A 21509-nucleotide genomic window follows, 5' to 3' on the forward strand; every position below is an offset into this window, starting at 1 on the left:
AAGCCTCCGTCGCGGCCCTCCTCGACGCCGACGATCTCAAGCGCCTCATCGTCCACTTTCCCCACAGGTTCGCTTTCTATTTCGTGGAATATTAAGATGAATTCAGACTCGTCGCCAGATTACCAAGGAGAAAATTGCTATGATGTGTACCTCACCAGTGGACGTGCTCGCCTGCCGTGCCGTGCTCGGCGCGGTCGATTGTCCAAATCATTCGGCCATAACTCGACTTGACTTCAAGAAAAGTATGCATGCAGTGCAAGGCCATGACGTCGACTGCGAATGTGCTGCTTCTCTCTGCTATTATACTAAATAATTAACACATGTTAATTAATCCTAACACTCTCCACACTATCTGCACTGCTGCATATTTGCTTGTTCAGTTGCTCTGCATGGTAGACTGTCCAGATCGTTATAGGTTTTCGCATGGTTAACTTCAGTAGTATTAGAGTCCCCGCAAAAAAGAAAACTTCAGTATTAGAGAAGTATGCATACAACATGACAAAGACCAAGACCTGGACTGGCTTTGCTTGTGGACCATACAATGGGGATGGTTGGTAAAATTCTGATGAGTTTTTTGAAATACTGCCCTTTTGATTCGTTTGGCTGATTGCTGAGTACTGACGACTACTGAGAGCTACGAGTCTTTGTATTTATGCATCTAAATTTGTGTATTTCAGGTAGACGGAGGGGTTGCCAACACTAAAATAACTCTCTAGATCTTAATGCTAGACCTGACCCACAATTTGCAGATATTATTGGTGTTATTGAGAGAATCTTGGATACAAATTACAGCTCCAGCTTCTGCCGTGCTGTGCATGGTGGGCTGTCCGAATCAACAAATGCTAGCCGCACCTTGAGCATAGGAAAAGTATGCATGGCAAGACCAAGAGGTGGTTTGTAGACCATACTCCTACGATTGAAGTTGTGGTGTAACCGGAATAGAGATAAGTTGCTCTGTCCATTCTCATTTCCACCTTCCATTTCCCGAACAATATGACTAAGCTTATGCTTCTCATCCGAGGAGCTGCACTACTGCTTTGTCTATTGATCTTCCAAGTAGCATCCACTTCCCATGGTCAAGTGAGTGTATCAGGAGCCTGCATCAGCAGCGAGCGAGATGGGCTTCTGTCCTTCAAGGCAAGCCTCCAGGACCCTGCTGGCCATCTCTTGTCATGGCAGGGTGAGGATTGTTGCCGATGTAACAGAGTCCGGTGCAGCAACGTAACTGGCCATGTCATCAAGCTCAACCTCCGCAACATTGACATGCACTACGTCGACAACGCAGAGTACTGGCGCAGCGACGTGAACTTCCTGGACGGCTACAGCTACCCGAACAGGAGTGGATCATTGAGCTTGATGATCGGCGAGTTGAGCTCTTCTTTGGCTACTTTACAACACCTGAGGTATCTTGATCTGAGCTGGAATGACTTCAATGGCACAAGCATCCCTGTGTTCTTGGCTTCTCTCAGGAACCTAAGGTATCTCAACCTCTCATCGGCAGGATTCAATGGGAGAATACCTTCCCAACTTGGCAATCTCTCAAAGTTGCAATATCTTGATCTCAGTTGGAATTATTATTATGATATGTATGGGAATATGCCTTACATATTGGATCTTGCATGGTTGCCACGTCTTTCTTTGTTGAGCCATCTTGACATGAGCTATGTGGATCTTAGTTCTGCGAGGGATTGGCTTCAGAAGGTGAACACACTTCCTTCTCTTGAAGTGCTTCGCTTCTCTTACTGTGGACTCAATAGTATCATGTCTGCTAGTATATCACATTCCAACCTCACACATCTCGAGGTGCTTGATATGTCGAAGGACAACTTCTATACTGCACTCAAGGTCGCATGGTTTTGGAATCTCACAAGCCTTAATGAGCTTCACCTATCACAATCCGGCTGGGAAGGGTCCATTCCCGGTGAACTGGCAAACATGGTGTCCCTCCAAGTCATAGACTTTAGTGAGAATGATCTCGTGGGTTTGATATCAAACAAATTAGAAAATTTGTGCAATTTGACAAGAATGTGGTTCGGTGGTAACAACATAGGTTTGAGCATAGGGGAGTTCATGGAGAGATTGCCAAAGTGCTCATGGAATACACTGCAAGAATTGTCAATGCGACATTCAAATATGGCAGGGAATCTACCCATTTGGATTGGGAACATGACCAATCTCAGTGTTCTTCAAGCATCTAGAAACATGTTGACTGGCCCTCTACCTATAGGAGTTGGAGCACTCGCTAATTTGAAAATGCTGGACCTCAGGCATAATAACTTCAGCGTTGTGCTCTTGAAAGAACAATTTGCAAGCTTAAGCAAATTAGAGCTTTTGGACCTGAGCTACAATAACTTCAGTGGTGGGCTCTTGAAAGAGCAATTTGCAAACTTAAGCAAATTAGAGATTTTGGACCTCAGCCAGAATAACTTCAGCGTCGTGCTCTCGAAAGAACAATTTGCAAGTTTAGGCAACTTAGAGGTTTTGGAGCTCAGCTACAATAACTTCAATGGTGTGTGTACGAACTAGCGGAACGTCTTGCCTTCTCAGGCTGACGGCTTCGTGTTATATAGATGGGGCGCATCTCCCATAACAGCGCATACATTCGGTTGAGATTACATTCTTGGAGATAAAGAAAGGAGGTAGAGATAAGAGGTACATGAGATAAAACATTATACTCTAACTATCTAACCAACTCCTATGATGCGCCTCATGGAGATATACGCCGGTCATGTAGATATTGATGTGTTTAACACCCTCCCTTAATCACAACTCCATTAAGTTGAGATTATACTTGGAGTTTTCAAAACTCTTGACCGACAATGCCTTTGTGAATCCATCTGCAATTTGATCACTGGAATGCACAAAACGAATGTCAAGTTGTTTGTGAGCCACCCTCTCTCTGACAAAATGAAAATCTATCTCAATGTGTTTGGTCCTGGCATGAAACACTGGATTAGCTGAGAGATAGGTAGCACCAAGGTTGTCACACCACAAGCATGGAGCTTGTTTACTTTTTATACCAAGTTCCTTGAGCATGGATTGAACCCATATGATTTCAGCCGTGGCATTTGCCAACGCTTTATATTCTGCCTCTGTACTAGATCTGGAGACTGTAGCTTGCTTGCGAGCACACCATGAAATTAAGTTGGGTCCAAAGAAAATAGCAAAACCACCAGTAGAGCGTCTATCATCAAGACAGCCTGCCCAATCAGAATCGGAGAATGCACTGACAAGTGTAGAGGATGACTTGCTAAAATTGAGACCCATGCTTAATGTGTTTTTGACATATCTAACTATCCGTTTGGCAGCAGTCAAATGAACAGTTGTAGGTGCATGAAGGAACTGACATACTTTGTTGACAGCAAAAAAAATATCAGGCCTAGTAAGAGTAAGATATTGAAGAGCTCCTACCAAGCTTCTGTATTTTGTGCTATCCTCTTGAGTCAAGAGAGTCCCTTGTGTGAGAGATAACTTTTCTGAACTGGATAATGGAGTAGGTGTAGGTTTACAACCCTGTAGACCAGCTTTTCTTACCAAGTCAACTGCACACTTTTCTTGTGAGAGATGAAGTCCATCCTTGTGCCTCTTTACTTCAATCCCAAGAAAATAATGCAAGTCTCCAAGATCCTTCAAGGCAAAGTCTGCACTCAAATCTTTTAACAACCCTGTGATAGCTTCATCAGATGAGCTTGTCACAATAATATCATCAACATATATCAAGACAAATATGCATGTATTGAACTTGTTGTAGATGAACAGAGAGGTGTCAGACTTTGAAGGGACAAAACCAAGTGTTTGCATTTTGTGACAGAGACGGGAGTACCCTGATCTTGGTGCCTGTTTCAAACCATAAAGTGCTTTGTCCAACTAAGAGACATGAGAGGGTGCACTTTTACTTATAAACTCGGGAGGTTGTTTCATATATACCTCCTCTTCCAGAACACCATGAAGAAACACGTTCTAAACATCAAGTTGCCTGAGACTCCAACCCCTGGAAACGGCAATAGACAAAACAAGACGGATAGTGGCAGCTTTAACAACTGGACTAAATGTGTCCTCATAATCCATGCCATACCATTGTTTGAAACCCTTTGCAACGAGCCTAGCTTTGTAGCGATCAATAGTTATATCAGATTTCCTCTTTATTCTGAATACTCACTTGCAATCAATTAAATTTTTACCTTGCTGTGGGGGAACCAAATGCCAAGTTTTATTTTTCTTGAGTGCCATGTATTCTTCATTCATAGCATTTTTCCATCTTTCATCACCAAGTGTTTCCTGGAGCGTCTGGGGTTCACCTGGTTCACCTGTAGAACAGACCATACCGTATTTGGTTATGTGTTTATAATTATCAGGATGTATTACCCCATGCTGCAGTAGTGTACTCGGCCACAGAAAATCCCGAAGCAGAAGCTCCTGTAGGAGAATCTGCTCCTGCCGGATCTTCTGTGGCAGTTTGATCAGGTGCAGCATGTTCTGTAGGCACAGAAAATCTCGGGGCCTCATCATTGGTGGATGCTGGCAGATCAGCCTCGAGGCGGACGCCAGTCTTCGGCGCTCGCGTGGGCGCACAGGAGTCCACGCCCGGTCCCGCAGCAGACCCGGACCCCGTGTCGGGTCGGCGAATCTGGTCGCGCCGCTTGTACGTGACCGGCTAGTCACGGAAGCGCGTGCCGTCCTGGCGAACCACGTGCTGCCGTGTGTCGGACGGGGGTTGGCGCGGAGAGGCACTTGGGCCGCCACCAGTTGGAGCGTGACGCGCGGCGTGCGATGGGCTGGAGACAGCCGCACGGCCGGCTAGCGCTGTCGCCTGCGCGTCTGGCGCGTCTGCCGGCACTGATCCCGAGGGGGATCGACTGAACTGCTGCTGCGGAGCCGATCCCGAGGAGGATTTGCCTCCTGGATGCGGACACATGCGATATGGAACTGCCGACGCGTTTCTTTCACTGATTTCTTCATTATTTTCACTGCTATCTCCTGGAACATCATAAGGAAACTCATGCACACCATTAGTAGCAGGATTAGTCAACATTTGATCATCATAATTTGGACCCCCTTGATCAATGGTGGTAAGATGAGTAGGTAGGAGGAGAATTTCTTCTCGGAGGCGAGCACCGGCGTTTGGGTGTAGGGTGGCGAAAGGAAATTTTGTTTCGTAAAAAACGACATCACGGGATATATAGACACGGCTAGTGGATATATCTAAACACTTGACACCTTTGTGTTGAGGGCTATACCTAGAAAAGAACATTGTTTTGAGCGAAGGATGAGTTTTCTTTTGTTGTATGGGCGAAGATTGGGCCAACAAGCACACCCAAACACGTGAAGAGATTAATAGTCTGGTTTGGTGTGAAGAAGTCTTTCTACTGGAGTTTGATTATTGATGACTCGACTAGGAAGCATATTAATGATGTGAACAGCAGTAATAAAGGCCTCATCCCAAAACTTGAGGGGCATGGAGGCTCCTGCCAGGAGAGCTAGCCCGACCTCAACTATGTGTCTGTGCTTCCGTTCAGCGGAGCCATTCTGTTGATGGGCATGAGGGCATGAGACATGGTGTGATATGCCAAGTGTTTGGAAGGAGTTGAGTTTTTCATACTCTCCCCCCACTCCGATTGGACTGCAATAATTTTGCTATCAAATTTTCGTTCAACCAAGGCTTGAAAGTTTTAAAAAACTTGAAAGACATCGGATCTCTTTTTGAGAAGGTAAATCCACACAAACTTGCTATAGTCATCTATAAAGCTTACATAATACTCATGTCTACCAACAAAAGTGGGAGCAGGACCCCACACCTCAGAAAATATCAATTGAAATGGTTTGGTAGAGACACTAGTAGATACTGGATACGGTAATTAATGAATTTTAGCACATTGACAAGAATCACAAATAGTTTCGACATTTTGCTCACCAACAAATGGGAGTTTATTTTTCTTAAGCAATCTTTCAACTAAAGAAAAATCAGCATGCCCTAATCGATCGTGCCACCGTGTTGATGAAACTTTGACAACACCATTGGCTTGTTTATTGGGTCTCCTAAGCTCCGGAATCAACGGGTAAAGCCCTCGAACACATCTACCTCGATAGAGAACCTTCTTCGTGGCCTGGTCCTTGATAAAAAAGAAATAAGGATGAAATTCGAGGAAAACATGATTATCAAGGGCAATTCTATGAACAGAGAGGAGACTTTTAGCAGCACTAGGGACATGCAAAATTTTCTTGAGATGAATTGGGCGGTGAGGGCTACGAAAAGTAGAATGACCAATGTGACAAATCTGCATACCTTCTCCACTTGTCGTGTGGATGTGATCTTTGCCACGATACTTGTCTTTCCTCATGACCTTCTCAAGCTCATTGGTGATGTGATTGGTGGCGCCGCTATCAACATACCAATTTGTGTCGATGCCATAGGATCCATCAGCTGCGGCAGCCACTTTTTCTTCATCTTGGGAGTCCTCATCATCTTCATCATAACGATACCAGCAATCCTTTGCGGTGTGCCTTGGCTTACCGCAAATTTGGCAGCGAGGCATCTCTGGTCGGGCCCGAGGTGGACCGCCGCCGCGACGACCGCGGGATGCACCAGAGCGACTATTGCCGCCGCCCACTACAAGAAATATGTCAACTTATGACCTTCTGTCAGTGACCCTAGAAGAATTGGTCATAAATCTATGACCATTTTAGAGCAATTGGTCAAAAGCTGTTCGGGGCCTCCAAACCCTAAACCATTGCGACCATTTTGATCAGAAAGGTCGTAATTTCCTTACACGAAATGGTCATAAAGCAGATAGCACTAGTCCGCTGCTTTATTTCTAGCTGATCATGACCAATATAGATGGTCATAACCTTGTCAATTGTGGTGGATTGGTATGACTTAGCACCACCTCATCAGTTTTGCCTATGTGTCATGTCCATGTGTCAAGTTTTTGCCCTAGGTTGTGAAGCAATCTATATTTCTGTCATTCCGAAAATTCCCAAAAAAATCTCATAAATTCTTTGGGTCATATCTTCGTCAAATATGTAAAAATACTTCCTTTCCTAGTTCAAAAATAATTCAACAATATTCATTTTCCTATTCTGTTCACAACATCACTTTATGAAGGAAGTGCTATTTATATATTCTTGATTGCCCTCGGAATTCTTGGGCACTCTTTCCTATCCAAATAATTGCCGCATGACAAAATTCAGCTCCATTTGCCTGGCAAATCTTGCTCGGCAAATTTCCAAAGTTTTTGTCCACCTAGAAGCATTGTGAAGGAAGTACCTTTTTTATATATCCAAATGACATGAAATTTATACAGTTCCTTCATACGCCCAAATTATCACCCTCCTCCAAATTGAAGCTTAGGCAGATTATCTATGTGAGCCCAGGTTCAATTTATATTTTATGGCCAGATTGGCACGTTGCAAAGCAAGTGTTATCTAGACCCCTCCTATTAACCTCAAACTCTTTGGGCACTCTTCCATACCCAAATCATTGCCACATGATAATATTCAGCTCCAATTTCCTAGTAAATCTTTCTCAGGAAATTTCCAAAGTTTCTACCTCGAGAGAAGCTTTGTGAAGTAAGTACTATCTAGGCTTACCCAAATGATCTGAAAATCTACCAAGGCATAACCATACCTATGTAACTTACCTACACCAAATTTGAGCTCATTTCATTCATCCAATTTCTCTCACTAGTTTTCCCAAGTTTCTGTCCATAGAAGAGCATTGTGAAGAAAGTACCACTTTGGCATGTTCAAATGGTATCAATTTCCTACGGTGCTTTCCAATGCCCAAGTAATCATCCTCCACCAAATTTCAGCTCAATCCATTCATTATTTTGAGCCCAGATTCAACATTCATATTTCTATCCAGTGTGGTACTTTGCAAAGCAAGTACCACCTAGGATCCTCCTTTTGACCTGAAAATTTGCGAAGACATTCTTCTTAGTAGATTATCATCCTCAGAAAAAACTCACGCCCATTGGCCATGTGCATTTCCCGTACCGCTAATCAAACACTTGGCTGCTAATTCATGTTTGAGCATCGATCGGTCTCCTCGTGAGAATCTTATGTTGTAATTTTCTTCCTAGAACCTACCTGGGGAGTGCCCAACCCACTAGACATGCCTAGGCTTCCCAGAACACATGGCAACGCCACGATAACGCGGTGACCACGCGTCGGGCATGCGAGTTTACGCGCTCTAGAGTTGGGGGCCTTGGCCACCGCCCAAACCTCGACGTATCGCCATCAAACCATGTATTTATGATTAAATAGGTACTTATGTAACTATAAATGATTTTTGGAAAAAATAAATAGTAAACTATGAGGCAGCTGCAGTTCAAATTTGACCCGCTTCCTACTGAATCGACGGGAATTTGTCTTTTTCACCAGAGGTGGATCAAAACTTTTGACGCCCAACAATTTTCTCAATTGTGCATTAAATATGGCCTAGTATTTTATAAAAATGATTTGGTCCAATTTTGCAACAATTATTTGGGAGGTCCTTCACAAAAAAACCTCCTTTTGGGCACTCAAAAAATGGAAAATGGTTTTTTCGTCCAAAGAAAATGAAAACTTCCTTAGGCAACATTGTTTGCCATTCCAATATACACCCTTGTACACAATATGGGATCATTTGAACAAATTATGCCATGAATGTGGCCATAAGATTGATCATTTGGCTTGAAAGCCATTGATATCCACACGTGATAGCTCGATTTTTAGAACATTTTTTGAAAATAATTGCCATATTACAAGTTTTTTATTTTTCCTGGGAACTTGGCCACATATAATGACACAATGCGAAGGTTTCCCAATTTTTTTTTTAATTTTTTATGCCCGTTTCAAAATGCGGTCAAAACGGCGGGAATGACCGTTCCTAGCTAGTGGTTGAATCTTGAATTTTTTTGGTGTTTCTCTGATTAAATAGGTACTTATGTACCTAGAAATGATTTTTGGAAAAAATAAATAGCAAACTATGAGGCAGCTGCAGTTCAAATTTGACCCGCTTCCAGCTGAATCGGTGAAAATTTGTCTTTTTCACGAGAGGTGGATCAAAACTTTTTACACCCAACCATTTTGTCAATTGTCCATTAAATATGTCCTAGTATTTTATAAAATTAATTTAGTCCAATTTTGCAACAATTATTTGGGAGGTCCTTCACAAAAAACCTCCTTTTGGGCACTCGAAAAATGAAAAATTGATTTTTCGTACAAAGAAAATGAAAACTCCCTTAGGCAACATTGTTTGCCATTCCAATATGCACCCTTGTGCACAATATGAGATTATTTGAACAAACTAGGCAATGAATGTGGCGATAAGATTGATCATTTGAGTTGAAAGCCATGAATCTTCACACATGATAGTTCGTTTCTGAGAACATTTTTTTAAAAAAATTGCCGTATTACAAGTTTATTATTTTTCCTGGGAACTTGGTCACATATGATGACACAATGCGAAGGTTTTCCAATTTTTTGATTTTTTTTGAATTTTTTATGCCCGTTTCAAAATGCGGTCAAAACGGCGGGAATGACCGTTCCTACCTAGTGGTTGAATCTTGGAATTGTTTTGGTGTTTCTCTGATTAAATAGATACTTTTGTACCTAGAAATGATTGTTATAAAAAATAAATAGCAAACTATGAGGCAGCCGCAGTTCAAATTTGACCCGCTTCCAACTGAAACGGCAGAAATTTGTCTTTTTCACCAGAGGTGGATCAAAACTTTTTACACGCAACCATTTGGTCAATTGTGCATTAAATATGGCCTAGTTTTTTTATAAAATTGATTTGGTCCAATTTTGCAACAAATATATGGTAGGTCCTTCACAAAAAAAACTCATTTCGGGCACTCGGAAAATGGAAATTGAATTTTATTGCAAAGAAAATGAAAACTCCCTCAGGCAACATTGTTTGCCATTCCAAGATGCACCCTCGTGTAAAATATGAGATCATTTGAACAAACTCCCTTGATTTGATTCAATTTTGCAACATAGATTTGTAGGCATTTAATTTTTTTTCAGAAATTTGGGTCCAAATTTTGGATATTTGAGCGCGCGCCAGCCAACCAATGAGAAGCGAGGAACCACGTCCACGCGGATCACCAAGTTGGGCACGATCTGAGCCATCCATCACGCGCCCATCCAACGGTGGATCTTCTCGTGAAAGACCAAAACCCTAACCCACCTACCCACCCACCCTTTCCTTCTCCAGATCCAATCGAGGCTGCCGTGCCGTCCTCTCCCTTGTCGCGACCTAGTCTCCGCCACCGCCGCCAACCCCACCCACCACCGCCGCCCCCACCCACCGCCGACCTCGTCTCCACCATCCCCCTCCCCTCCCCTTCATCCGGCGTGCGTGCGTGCGTCCAACCGGCCCCAAAAATGAACACACGGGGCTTGCTCCTCCTCGTCCCACCCAATCGCCGCCGCCGCCGACCTCCTCCCTCTCCCCCATTCCCAACCCCACCGGCGGCGAGCTCGTCTCCCCGAGGCCCATCCTCTGCCCTCCACCCCACCGTCGGCGCCCTTAGTCTCTCCTTCATCTCCCTACGCTCTAGCTCGGGGGGCCGCGGCCGTGCACCCAGATCGAGAGGGGAGGCCGTGTCGCTCCTGCCGCGGCCGGATCCAAGGCCAAGCCCGTGGGGTCCTGCTCGGGCTCCTGCAGGGGCCACGGCGGCGGGATCCACAACCACGGCGGGTCCGAACCCTAGCCGCCGCAGTGGGTCACCGGCACGACCCCCGCACCTCCGACGGGCAACGGCACCAAGGATCGCTCTATGCGGGCCTTCATCAGCGCCAGCTTCACCACCGGGACCTGCAGCCTCCTCCTCCGGCGTTCATCTGCATCAGGGCAGGTAACCCCGCCAATCCCCTTTCCTTGTGCTCTCTTGGTGATGCAAAATCCGATTCTTCTTGGCCACTGAAACTCGAGCAGTTCTTCAGTCTGTCGGTCTAGCATTGCAATGGTTGGTTATTTAGCCTGGGTTTACAAATTACAAGGAACCTAGTGTATCTAGTGTTATGTACCTGGCGGAGAATGACTTGATATTGTATCTAGTGTACTCCAGTTTCATGGGCAGACTGATGATGGATGTTGCGAGCGTTCATTGTTTCTGCACCCTACGTACGTATCAAGATCAAGACTCTGTTTGCCGACAGACTAACCGCAGCGTCTCCTGTTTTGTTTCTCTGGTTGAGAGTAGTCTGACCTTGCCGTGGTGGCAAGTTTGGGTGGGCTATATTGCACTGAACTGCACTGCACTAGGTATGCACATTCAAGTCATGCACGGACAGCAGCATTTCCAGTGTCCAATTCCATCCACCTCCTACAAAGAACATAGCCACACCACCGGACTCAATTACTCTACATGGAGAACTCATCTCTGCAGCAAAATTTACCACACTTGTGTTAAGATCTGCACACCTTCACAACTCACGATCAGCATCAACCTTCGTCTTGTTAGTGTTTGAGCACGTCTAGATGAGATAGCTGCAAACGACGCTTCATCGAACATAGGCACAATTAGAGCGACGTGAGAAGCAAGTGGGTCATCTTGGCATGGGGTTGCTTACTACTATCACTGGCCAATGCTTAGCAATGTCAGTATGCACGCATTAGAAACAACCTGATTTTGTTCTTGTCCCCTGTATTCGGCGGCGTCGGTTAAGAGACAATGGGTTAATCATGCTAGGCAGGACACTTGCATCCATCCAACCATGAGGACTAGCTTGATACAAGCGCATCCATAATATAAGAGGATGTTTATGATTCGTGTATGGAGGCACTCTGAACTTTTTTTTGTTTGCACAATAATAATACTGAATTTGTGTGATCTGTCTGATTGCTTATGCTTCTGGCAGATGAGCGATTTTATTTGACAGATGGATTGTAACTTGCCTAGTGAACTATAAACTAATTTTTGAAATATCTCCACAATCAATTGGTTTCTGGTTACTGCAAAATGGAAGCATGGTAGAAATTAAAAAAATTGTGTGATTGCACCTGATAGCAAAGCAGTACTACTTGCAGGCGTTACGTTTTTTGATCCCCCTTGTTTCCTGCTGTGTGTACTGAGAAAGTTTGTTTTTGCAGCTAAGAGGGCATGGGCCTCGACCTCCACGGACGGTGTCCAGATCGAGCGGAGCTTCCCTTCCTCTGCCTGGCGGGGCAAGGACAAGGACAAGCAGCAACATCATCGCATCATCAAGGTTCGATTCCCCTTGTTGCAATCCCTCCCTCCCTCATGTTGAATTGATGTTGAATTCAAGCCAAGGTACCCGTGATTAACCTCTGGGTAATGATGCTCTGAATACTGTTTGCTACTGTTACACTGTCTTGTCGATTTCTTTTAACAATCATACCTAGCTAAAATCTTCTTGTCCACAGCAAAGCAGCCTCATCCTCTTCATGCTGGCTCGACTGCCTCTGATTCTTCCTGTTTGCTGCCTTGCCTTGCAGATGCGGTAGCTCAAGGGCGAGGTCGACATCTTCTCCAGGGCCGACGGGTCGGCGCTGTTCGAGATGGGCAACACCAGGGTCATCGCCGCCGTCTACGGCCCCTGAGAGGTAATCGCTTTTTCTTTGCACACCAACTCTTCTATTCGATGCCATGGCTGTTAGGGCTTTAGCTCCCGGGAGGTCTCTAGTTAATGATCGGTATTGAGAGATTTTGGTGGTTACTTATGCTTATTGTGTATCACATTGAAAAAGAAAATGCACAATGAGCTTACCTTTGTATATCAAGATTTTTTCTTCATCGGTTACTGGTATTTGGCTTCTATGTGTTAATTAAACCTGATCAGTATGTATACTTCTTTGATGTTGTATAATATTGGTGTCAAAGGAGTTAATTTAAACCGGATATGATCTACTGGAACAATTACGGTTAAATTCTGGTTCTTTGTTTCAAACATCTAAATGATGTTTAATTTGTCCTTCTATGCTTACATGATAAAAATGTCGCATTTATAGGATTGTAAACCTGATGTGATTGGAGTAGTATTTACTTGCTGCTGATAGTAACTACTTGTATCCACTGATTTCGATGCCTCATTTTGCTTGTTTTACTTTATTTATGCACACAGACTGCCTACAAGTTAATGTGCTTTTAGATTTGCCTTTATTTTGCTCCTTACCATATTGTTTGATAACTTGCAGATGTTGTACTTCATTCGTGTTTCGTCGTGGGCTCCAAGAAGTGAAGAAGCATTGAGTTCTAGCTCATTGGAGCTAGTTATACTCTGATAGATAATTATATTTTGATATTTAGTTGTGTTCTTGGTGGCTGTAAACCTGATGTGAAGTATGTTCGATTATGAACGTGGTGTATGTTTGATTGTAAGGTGCCAAATTTGGTTGTTGAAGTATTACTTCTGTTTTCAGTCAGTTCTGATTTAAATATTTGTTTTTATTTACTAGAAAATCAAAATTTGAAGAACATGACTCTGACCATTGGGACCCACTTAAACCCATCTGACTATTGGATATGTCTTAAAAAAAGAAATGTAACTAAAAAAAGAAATGTAACTGTTGAGCCAAAAAGGCCATGGCCCAAAAATGAAAGGCCCAATTGTTGGGTCAGGCCAATGTAGAAATCAAAACTATTAGAAAAAATAACCCATGTAGCTAGAGAAAATATACAGTAAAAAGGGCGAATTGTTGGGCTAGGCCCATGTAGAAAATCGAATTGAACCGGGCTGAATCTTGTGCCACATCAGATTGCCACGCTGGATGCCTACGTGGCCTGAGGAGGTTGCTAGTGACCAAAACGCCACAGTAGACGTATTTTGGTCATAAACGTCTACGACCATTCCAGAAGAAAGGTCGCTATAGTCAGTTTATGACCGCCAACTTTTGACCTTATGTTTTTGTCACAAAAACGTCACAAATTGAAAACAGTGACCATTCAGTGACCAACAGTGCTGGTCACAATGACATATTTCTTGTAGTGGCCGCTATTGCCGCCACCACTGTGTCCTCCAGATCACCCCTTGGCGTGAGAAGAGCCACGGCCACGTGATCCACCACCACGGCCACGCACCGCAGCGTTGGCAGAGGAGCGAAAGCCGCCGCTGCTCGAGTGATTAAACTGGGCCATGCGCTAGTAGAAGTTGCTGAGCATGGGGTAGAGCTCGTCAAGGGAGACCAGCGTGACGCGTGCGTCAAGGGCGGAGACGAGGGGCTGGTAGTCGACGTCGAGGCTGTGGATGATGTAGGAGATGAGTTCGTCGTCTTGGATGGCCTTCCCCGCAGCGGCAAGCTCGTCGGCGAGGCCACGGAGAGAGGCGAAGTAGGCGGCAACCGTCTGGTTGCCCTTCTGCGCATTGATGAGCGCCGTCCTGATGTTATTCACGCGGCTCATGGACTGCGAGGAAAACATTCCTGCCACCGCTGTCCAGAGCGCGTGCGCCGTGGTGACCGTGGTCACCGCGATCAGTACCTCCTTGGAGAGGGTGCTGAGTAGGTAGCCCAACACCTGTTGATCCTCCCGGACCGAGATTGGGTGGAGAGGGTTGGGCTTAGCGCTTTCTTTGCCATCCTTGTCCTTGGTGACATGAAGCCTGGCCGGCACCGGTGTGGTGCCGTCGACGTAGCCGAAGACGCCGGCGCCGCGCAGATGGGGAGTGACCTGCGTGCGCCAGAGCACGTAGTTCGTGCGTGTTAGCTTCTCGGTGACCTACCCATTGAGGGTGGTCTGGGAAGCATCGGAGGAGGAGGAGGAAGACATGGCTAGGCTCGGTAGATGGGATCTCAGTAGATGGGAAGAGATGGGGCTCTGATTACCATGTACAAACTAGCGGAACGTCTTGCCTTCTCAGGCCGACGGCTTCGTGTTATATAGATGGGGCGCACCTCCCATAATAGCGCATACATTCGGTTGAGATTACATTCTTGGAGATAAAGAAAGGAGGTAGAGATAAGAGGTACATGAGATAAACATTATACTCTAACTACCTAACCAACTCCTATGATGCGCCTCATGGAGATATACGCCGGCCATGTAGATATTGATGTGTTTAACGGTGTGCTCTTGAAAGAAATTTTCACAAGTTTGGGAAACTTAAAGAGTTTGGACCTCAGCTACAAAACCTTCAGTGGTGTGCTCTGAAAAGAACAATTTGCAAGCTTAAGCAAATTAGAGCTTTTGGACCTGAGCTACAATAACTTCAGTGGTGTGCTCTTGAAAGAGCAATTTGCAAAGTTAAGAAAATTAGAGATTTTGGACCTCGGCCAGAATAACTTCAACGGCGTGCTCTCGAAAGAACAATTTGCAAGTTTAGGCAACTTAGAGGTTTTGGAGCTCAGCTACAATAACTTCAAAGGTGTGATCTTGAAAGAACATTTTGCAAGTCTCGGCATCTTAAAGCTTTTGGACCTCAGCTACAACAAATTCAGTGGTGTGCTCTTCAAGGAAGATTTTGCAAGTTTAGGTAATTTGGAGCAATTGGACCTCAGCTATAATAACTTCAGTGATTTTCTCTTGAAAGAACGCTCAGCAAGTTTAGGTAATTTAAAGGATCTGGATCTTAGCCATAATAAATTGGATAGTGTGCTCATGGAGGAGCATTTTGCAGGCCTATTGAATCTAGAGTATCTGGACTTGTCATACAACTCTTTGAGATTTGCTATCGACAAAAAATGGATCCCTCCCTTTAGATTGAAAGTTGCAAGATTCCGGTCATGCCTAATGGGCCCCAATTTTCCAGAATGGCTTAAATCGCAATCAAACATTGACATTCTTGTTCTCAGTAATGCGAATCTGGATGACATTATTCCTGATTGGTTTTGGGTGACATTTTCCCAAGCATCATTCTTGCAAGCATCAGGAAATAAATTGCATGGCTCATTACCGGCACAGTTGCCTATAAATATAGTACGACTGAACCTATCTTCAAACTCTTTATCTGGTTCATTGCCATCAGAGTTAAATGCTCCACTACTTGAAGAGTTGTTGCTTGCAAACAATCAATTCATAGGCACCATCCCATCGTCTATATGCCAATTGACTAAACTGAAAAGGTTGGACCTATCAGGAAACCTGTTAACAGGAGATATTATGCAGTGCCAAAAGGAACTTATTCCAAACTCTACAGATCAATTTGGCTCTGACCTGCTGAGCTTAGCCTTGAATAACAATGATCTTACTGGTGAATTTCCTAAATTTCTTCAAAGGTCATCAGGATTAATGTTCCTTGATCTTTATTACAACAGGTTATTTGGAGGATTGCCAGAATGGTTACCCCAAAAAATGCCACACTTGAAAATATTAAGAGTGAGATCAAATATGTTCAGTGGTCATATTCCTAAGACTCTCACTTCCCTTCATGGTCTTCATTATTTGGATATAGCACACCACAACCTAACAGGAAGCATACCATGGTCTTTGTCAAACGTAAAGGCAATGATCACAGTGGTGTCGCAGGATACGGGTGATTACATTTATGAAGAGAGCATCCCAGTAATTAGAAAGGACCAAAAGCGTGACTACACCTTTGCAACCTACCAGCTACTGGTAGTTCTTGATTTGACAAGTAATAGTTTGGCAGGATAGGTTCTAGAGGAGATAACTTTACTCATTGGGCTTACCAATCTGAACTTGTCAAATAATCAATTCGCCGGAGCAATCCCAAACCAAATTGGTGATTTAAGGTAGCTGGACTCACTTGATCTGTCCTTCAATGGTTTTTCTGGTGCAATACCATCAAGTTTGTCAGCTTTAACTTATTTGAGCCACTTGAATTTGTCATACAACAATCTGTCTGGTGCAATACCATCCGGCCAACAGCTACAGGCTCTTGACAACCAGATGTATATCTACACCGGTAACACCGGTAACACATGATGCAGAGAAAAGTGGCCTCGAAGATATAGATCATATGCCATCCATTTATCTTGCCATGAGCATTGGATTTATGGTGGGTCTGTGGATAGTTTTCTGCACCATGTTAATGAAGAGAACATGGAGGGCTGCCTTCTTCCAGTTTGTTGATATGATGTACGACATCGTTTATGTGCAAGTGGCTGTAAAGTTGGCTCACGTGATGGAGAAAACTCAAGACGATGCACCATGAAGTGCCCAACTCCACGACAAGCGAATTGTTTGTATCTAAATATTATTTGTATGTTCGCACCATATCTCTATTTGTGTAACTCTAAAGGGGCCTTGGCTGGATGTATGTATTGTACTGATGTACCGGTATTTGTATGTTTGTACTGTAACAAATGAAGTGTATATGTCTGTGGATTATTGATTTTGAAGTCAGCCATTGTTCGCTCGTCGCTGTGCACTGCATGGAGAAAGATACAACCCCATATGGGTACTCTGTCTTTTTCGCGTTCTTTAGTTTGCGTTGTACATTCCAAAAGAGTAATAATTCATTGTCATAGCTAAAAAATTGGACCAGTTGGTCAATATGTGAACATACTTGTTTGTAATATATTCAAGAGGCAAGAGGTAGAAAGCTTTGTTCATCATAGTGCTTGTAGACTTATTCATGCTAATCTGAAGTTGCCATTTGAGCTGACATTTTTTACTCGACTCGACCATGCCCACCGAGGGTGTGTTTGCCAGCGAAGTGGAGAAGCTCAAGCCGCCGACCAGTTTCAAGCCCTCGGAGCAGGTTGTTAGATGTGTATAGTCTTTTTTCGGTATATCCCTATTGTATAAGGGGTTCCTGCACTTTGACACACATGTATATGTAATGGCCTTTGCCCTCGGTAAAGTCAGTTGATTATTTATCCAACATGGTATCAGTCGCTAGGCTAGCCTCTCTCCCTTGCACGATGCAACTCCATGCTCGTACCTAGTCTGCCTCATCCACACCCACCACTGGCCATCTCTCTGGCCGTCGCTGTCGTTCCCAGCCAGGCCCGCTGTCGCCGCCTCCCGGCCTGGCTATTCCCGGCTCGTCCGGCTGCCTGGCTGGCCCTTGGCCGGGCTGACGCCGCCGCCCCAGCGGGTTCTCGCTCGCGGCAAGAGCCACGCGCGGTTCGTCCAGCCGGCGCCGTCCCGGATCCATCTCCTCTCCGCCCGGCCGCCGTCGCCCCTAGTGCAGCCGGCCCGCGGACCGCCGGCCGCCGCCGCCCCCGGGACTGCCCGTTCCACCGGTTGCCGCCGCCCCTGGGACTGCCCTTTTCCGCCGATGCCAAGCGCCCCAGGTCCGGTCTTTTGGTTCGGGCCTCCTCCCTCGAGCGCCCCAGCCGCGAGAGGGCCAGCGCCCCTTCTCGATACCGATTTGGCGCTCCTGCCTCGAGGGAACGAGTCTCTGCTCGATCCCGATCCAGTTTCAGATCGGTTGACCTCAAAAAAAAAAGACGAGATATCTCAGTATGTCGTCTTCGAGCTATGTGGCTGTTCCTCGCTGCTCAGTGATATTTGATGGCACCAACTATGCTGAGTTTGTGGGCTTCATGCGTATCCATATGCGCGGTCTTCTGCTGTGGGGCGTTCTCTTTGGCGAGGTACCCTGTCCGCCCTGCCCTATTGCTCATGTGGCTCCTGTTCTGCCGGTTCCGCCGGTGCTTGCTGCTGATGCTTCTCAGACTGATCGGGATGTCGCCAAGGCCCTTGATGATACTGCAGTTGATGCTTATGATCAGCAGGTATCTGCATACTCTGATGCTCTCTCTGTCTACCGGGATGATCTGTCTTCTTACACTCAGTGGTGCAATGATGATGCTCGCGCTGTTGCTGTTCTCACTGCGAGTGTCCTCCCTCAGTTTGCTTCGGAGTTCATGGGCCTCGGCACTGTTGCAGCGATGTGGTCCTATCTTTGTCAGCGTTATCAGCCCTCTGGTGATGCTCTATACCTTTCTATGGTGCGTCAGGAGCATGCTCTCCAGCAAAGTGACTCATCTGTTGATGAGTTCTATTCACAGTGCTCTGCCATCTGGCGTCAGCTTGACTCACTCCGGACAGTTGTTTGTGGCACTGGTCGTTGCTGTCAGACTACGCAATCTGACTTGGAATTTTAGAGGGTTCATGAGTTCTTATCTCGTCTCCGCTCCGAGTTTGAGCCCTGACGTGCTCACTTGCTAGCCCGTGGTCGCGTACCTATCTCAGAAGTGCTTGCTGAGCTTTGTGCTAAGGTGACCCGCCTTCGCTCTGCTGGGTTACTTATGGTTCCTTCAGTGTTGGCCACCCGAGCTCCTGTGTCATCTGCTCATCTCACCGCTCCACCACTTCTGCCTACTCCTTCAGGGGGGTGAGTCGCTCTCCTTATGTTGAGAAGAGTACGTCGCGCCGTGACACCTTCTGTGGTTACTGCTCTCGGTCAGGTCACCCAGAATCTGACTGCCGCTAGAAGAAGCGAGATCAGAGGCGCTCCTCTTCCAGTGGCACTCCTGCGTCTTCCTCGACTCCGTCACTCACTGACCAGGACATTGTACGCCTCAAGCGTCTACTTGCCTGCTCCGGCTCCTCGTCGACTGGTTCAGCTGCTGTTGTGACTGCATCCATTTCTCCACCACCACAGGCCTATACACAGTCAGGTACATCTTCGTGGGTTCTGGATTCTGGAGCCTCCTTTCATATGTCTTCTGATTCTTCTGTGTTATCTTCTCTCCGACCTCTTGATTCACCTGTTAATGTTCTTACCGCCGATGGCACACCTCTTCATGTTGCTAGTCGTGGTCTTCTTTCCACTCCATCCTTTTCTGTTCCTAGTGTTTCACATGTTCCTCGCCTTACCATGAATCTTTTTTCTGCTGCCCAACTCACTGATTCTGGTTGTCGTGTCATTCTTGATACCGACTCTTGCTCCATTCAGGATGTTGGGGAACGTAGTAATTTCAAAAAAATTCCTACGCACACGCAAGATTATGGTGATGCATAGCAACGAGAGGGGAGAGTGTTGTCCACGTACCCTCGTAGACCAAAAGCGGAAGCGTTGGCACAACGCGGTTGATGTAGTCGTACGTCTTCACGATCCGACCGATCAAGTACCGAACGTACGGCACCTCCGAGTTCAGCACACGTTCATCCCGATGACATCCCTCGAACTCCGATCCAGCCGAGTGTTGAGGGAGAGTTTCGTCAGCACGACGGCGTGGTGACGATGTTGATGTTCTACCGATGCAGGGCTTCGCCTAAGCACTATTACAGGATTATCGAGGTGAACTATGGTGGAGGGGGGCACCGCACACGGCTAAGAGATCAAACAGATCAATTGTTGTGTCTTTGGGGTGCCCCCTGCCCCCGTATATAAAGGAGCAAGGGGGAGGCCGGCCGGCCCTCTATGGCGCGCCCCCAAGAGGGGAATCCTACTAGGACTCCAAGTCCTAGTAGGTTTCCACATAAAGGGAGAGAGGGGGAAGGAAGGAGATGGAGAGGGAGAAGGAAAGGGGGGTGCCGCCTCCCCTCTCCTAGTCCAATTCGGACCAGACGGGAAGGGGGCGCGCGGCCCTCCCTGGCCGCCCCTCTCTCTCTCCACTAAGGCCCATCGAGGCCCATTAGTTCCCCCGGGGGTTCCGATCACCCTCCGGCACTTCGTTTTTATCCGAAACTTCTCCGGAACATTTCCGGTGTCCGAATATAGTCGTCCAATATATCAATCTTCATGTCTCGACCATTTCGAGACTCCTCGTCATGTCCGTGATGACATCCGGGACTCCGAACAACCTTCGGTACATCAAAACATATAAACTCATAATAAAACTGTCATCGTAGCGTTAAGCGTGCGGACCCTACGGGTTCGAGAACTATGTAGACATGACCGAGACACGTCTCCGGTCAATAACCAATAGTGGAACCTGGATGCTCATATTGGCTCCCACATACTCTACGAAGATCTTTATCGGTCAGACCGCATAAAAACATACGTTGTTCCCTTTGTCATCGGTATGTTACTTGCCCGAGATTCGATCGTCGGTATCTCAATACCTAGTTCAATCTCGTTACCAGCAAGTCTCTTTACTCGTTCCGTAATACATCATCCCACAACTAACTCATTAGTTACAATGCTTGCAAGGCTTATAGTGATGTGCATTACTGAGTGGGCCCAGAGATACCTCTCCGACAATCGGAGTGACAAATCCTAATCTCGAAATACGCCAACCCAACAAGTACCTTCGGAGACACCTGTAGAGCACCTTTATAATCACCCAGTTACGTTGTGACGTTTGGTAGCACACAAAGTGTTCCTCCGGTAAACGGGAGTTGCATAATCTCATAGTCATAGGAACATGTATAAGTCATGAAGAAAGCAATGGCAACATACTAAACGATCGAGTGCTAAGCCAACGGAATGGGTCAAGTCAATCACATCATTCTCCTAATGATGTGATCCCGTTAATCAAATGACAACTCATGTCTATGGTTAGGAAAATTAACCATCTTTGATTAACGAGCTAGTCAAGTAGAGGCATATTAGTGACACTCTGTTTGTCTATGTATTCACACATGTATTATGTTTCCGGTTAATACAATTCTAGCATGAATAATAAACATTTATCATGAAATAAGGAAATAAATAATAACTTTATTATTGCCTCTAGGGCATATTTCCTTCAGTCTCCCACTTGC

At 45.6% G+C, this 21509-nt stretch overlaps 1 long non-coding RNA gene and 2 pseudogenes across 1 annotated transcript; all 3 read left to right on the forward strand.

The window, feature by feature from the left end:
- The first annotated feature begins 993 nt into the window (after positions 1–993).
- LOC147966820 (receptor-like protein EIX2) lies at positions 994–17058 on the forward strand (annotated as a pseudogene).
- Positions 10211–12782, forward strand: LOC147966821 (uncharacterized). Its single transcript, XR_015609073.1, has 3 exons — positions 10211–10841; positions 12080–12195; positions 12446–12782. It is a non-coding gene; the product is annotated as an uncharacterized LOC147966821 (long non-coding RNA).
- Positions 17059–18316: 1258 nt separating the features above from the next.
- On the forward strand, positions 18317–19529 carry LOC147966822 (uncharacterized; annotated as a pseudogene).
- The last annotated feature ends 1980 nt before the right edge of the window (positions 19530–21509 follow it).

The sequence above is a fragment of the Triticum urartu genome, chromosome 6A (assembly GCF_056163025.1).
Source record: "Triticum urartu cultivar PI428250 chromosome 6A, HENAU_Tu73, whole genome shotgun sequence".
NCBI lineage: Eukaryota > Viridiplantae > Streptophyta > Magnoliopsida > Poales > Poaceae > Triticum > Triticum urartu.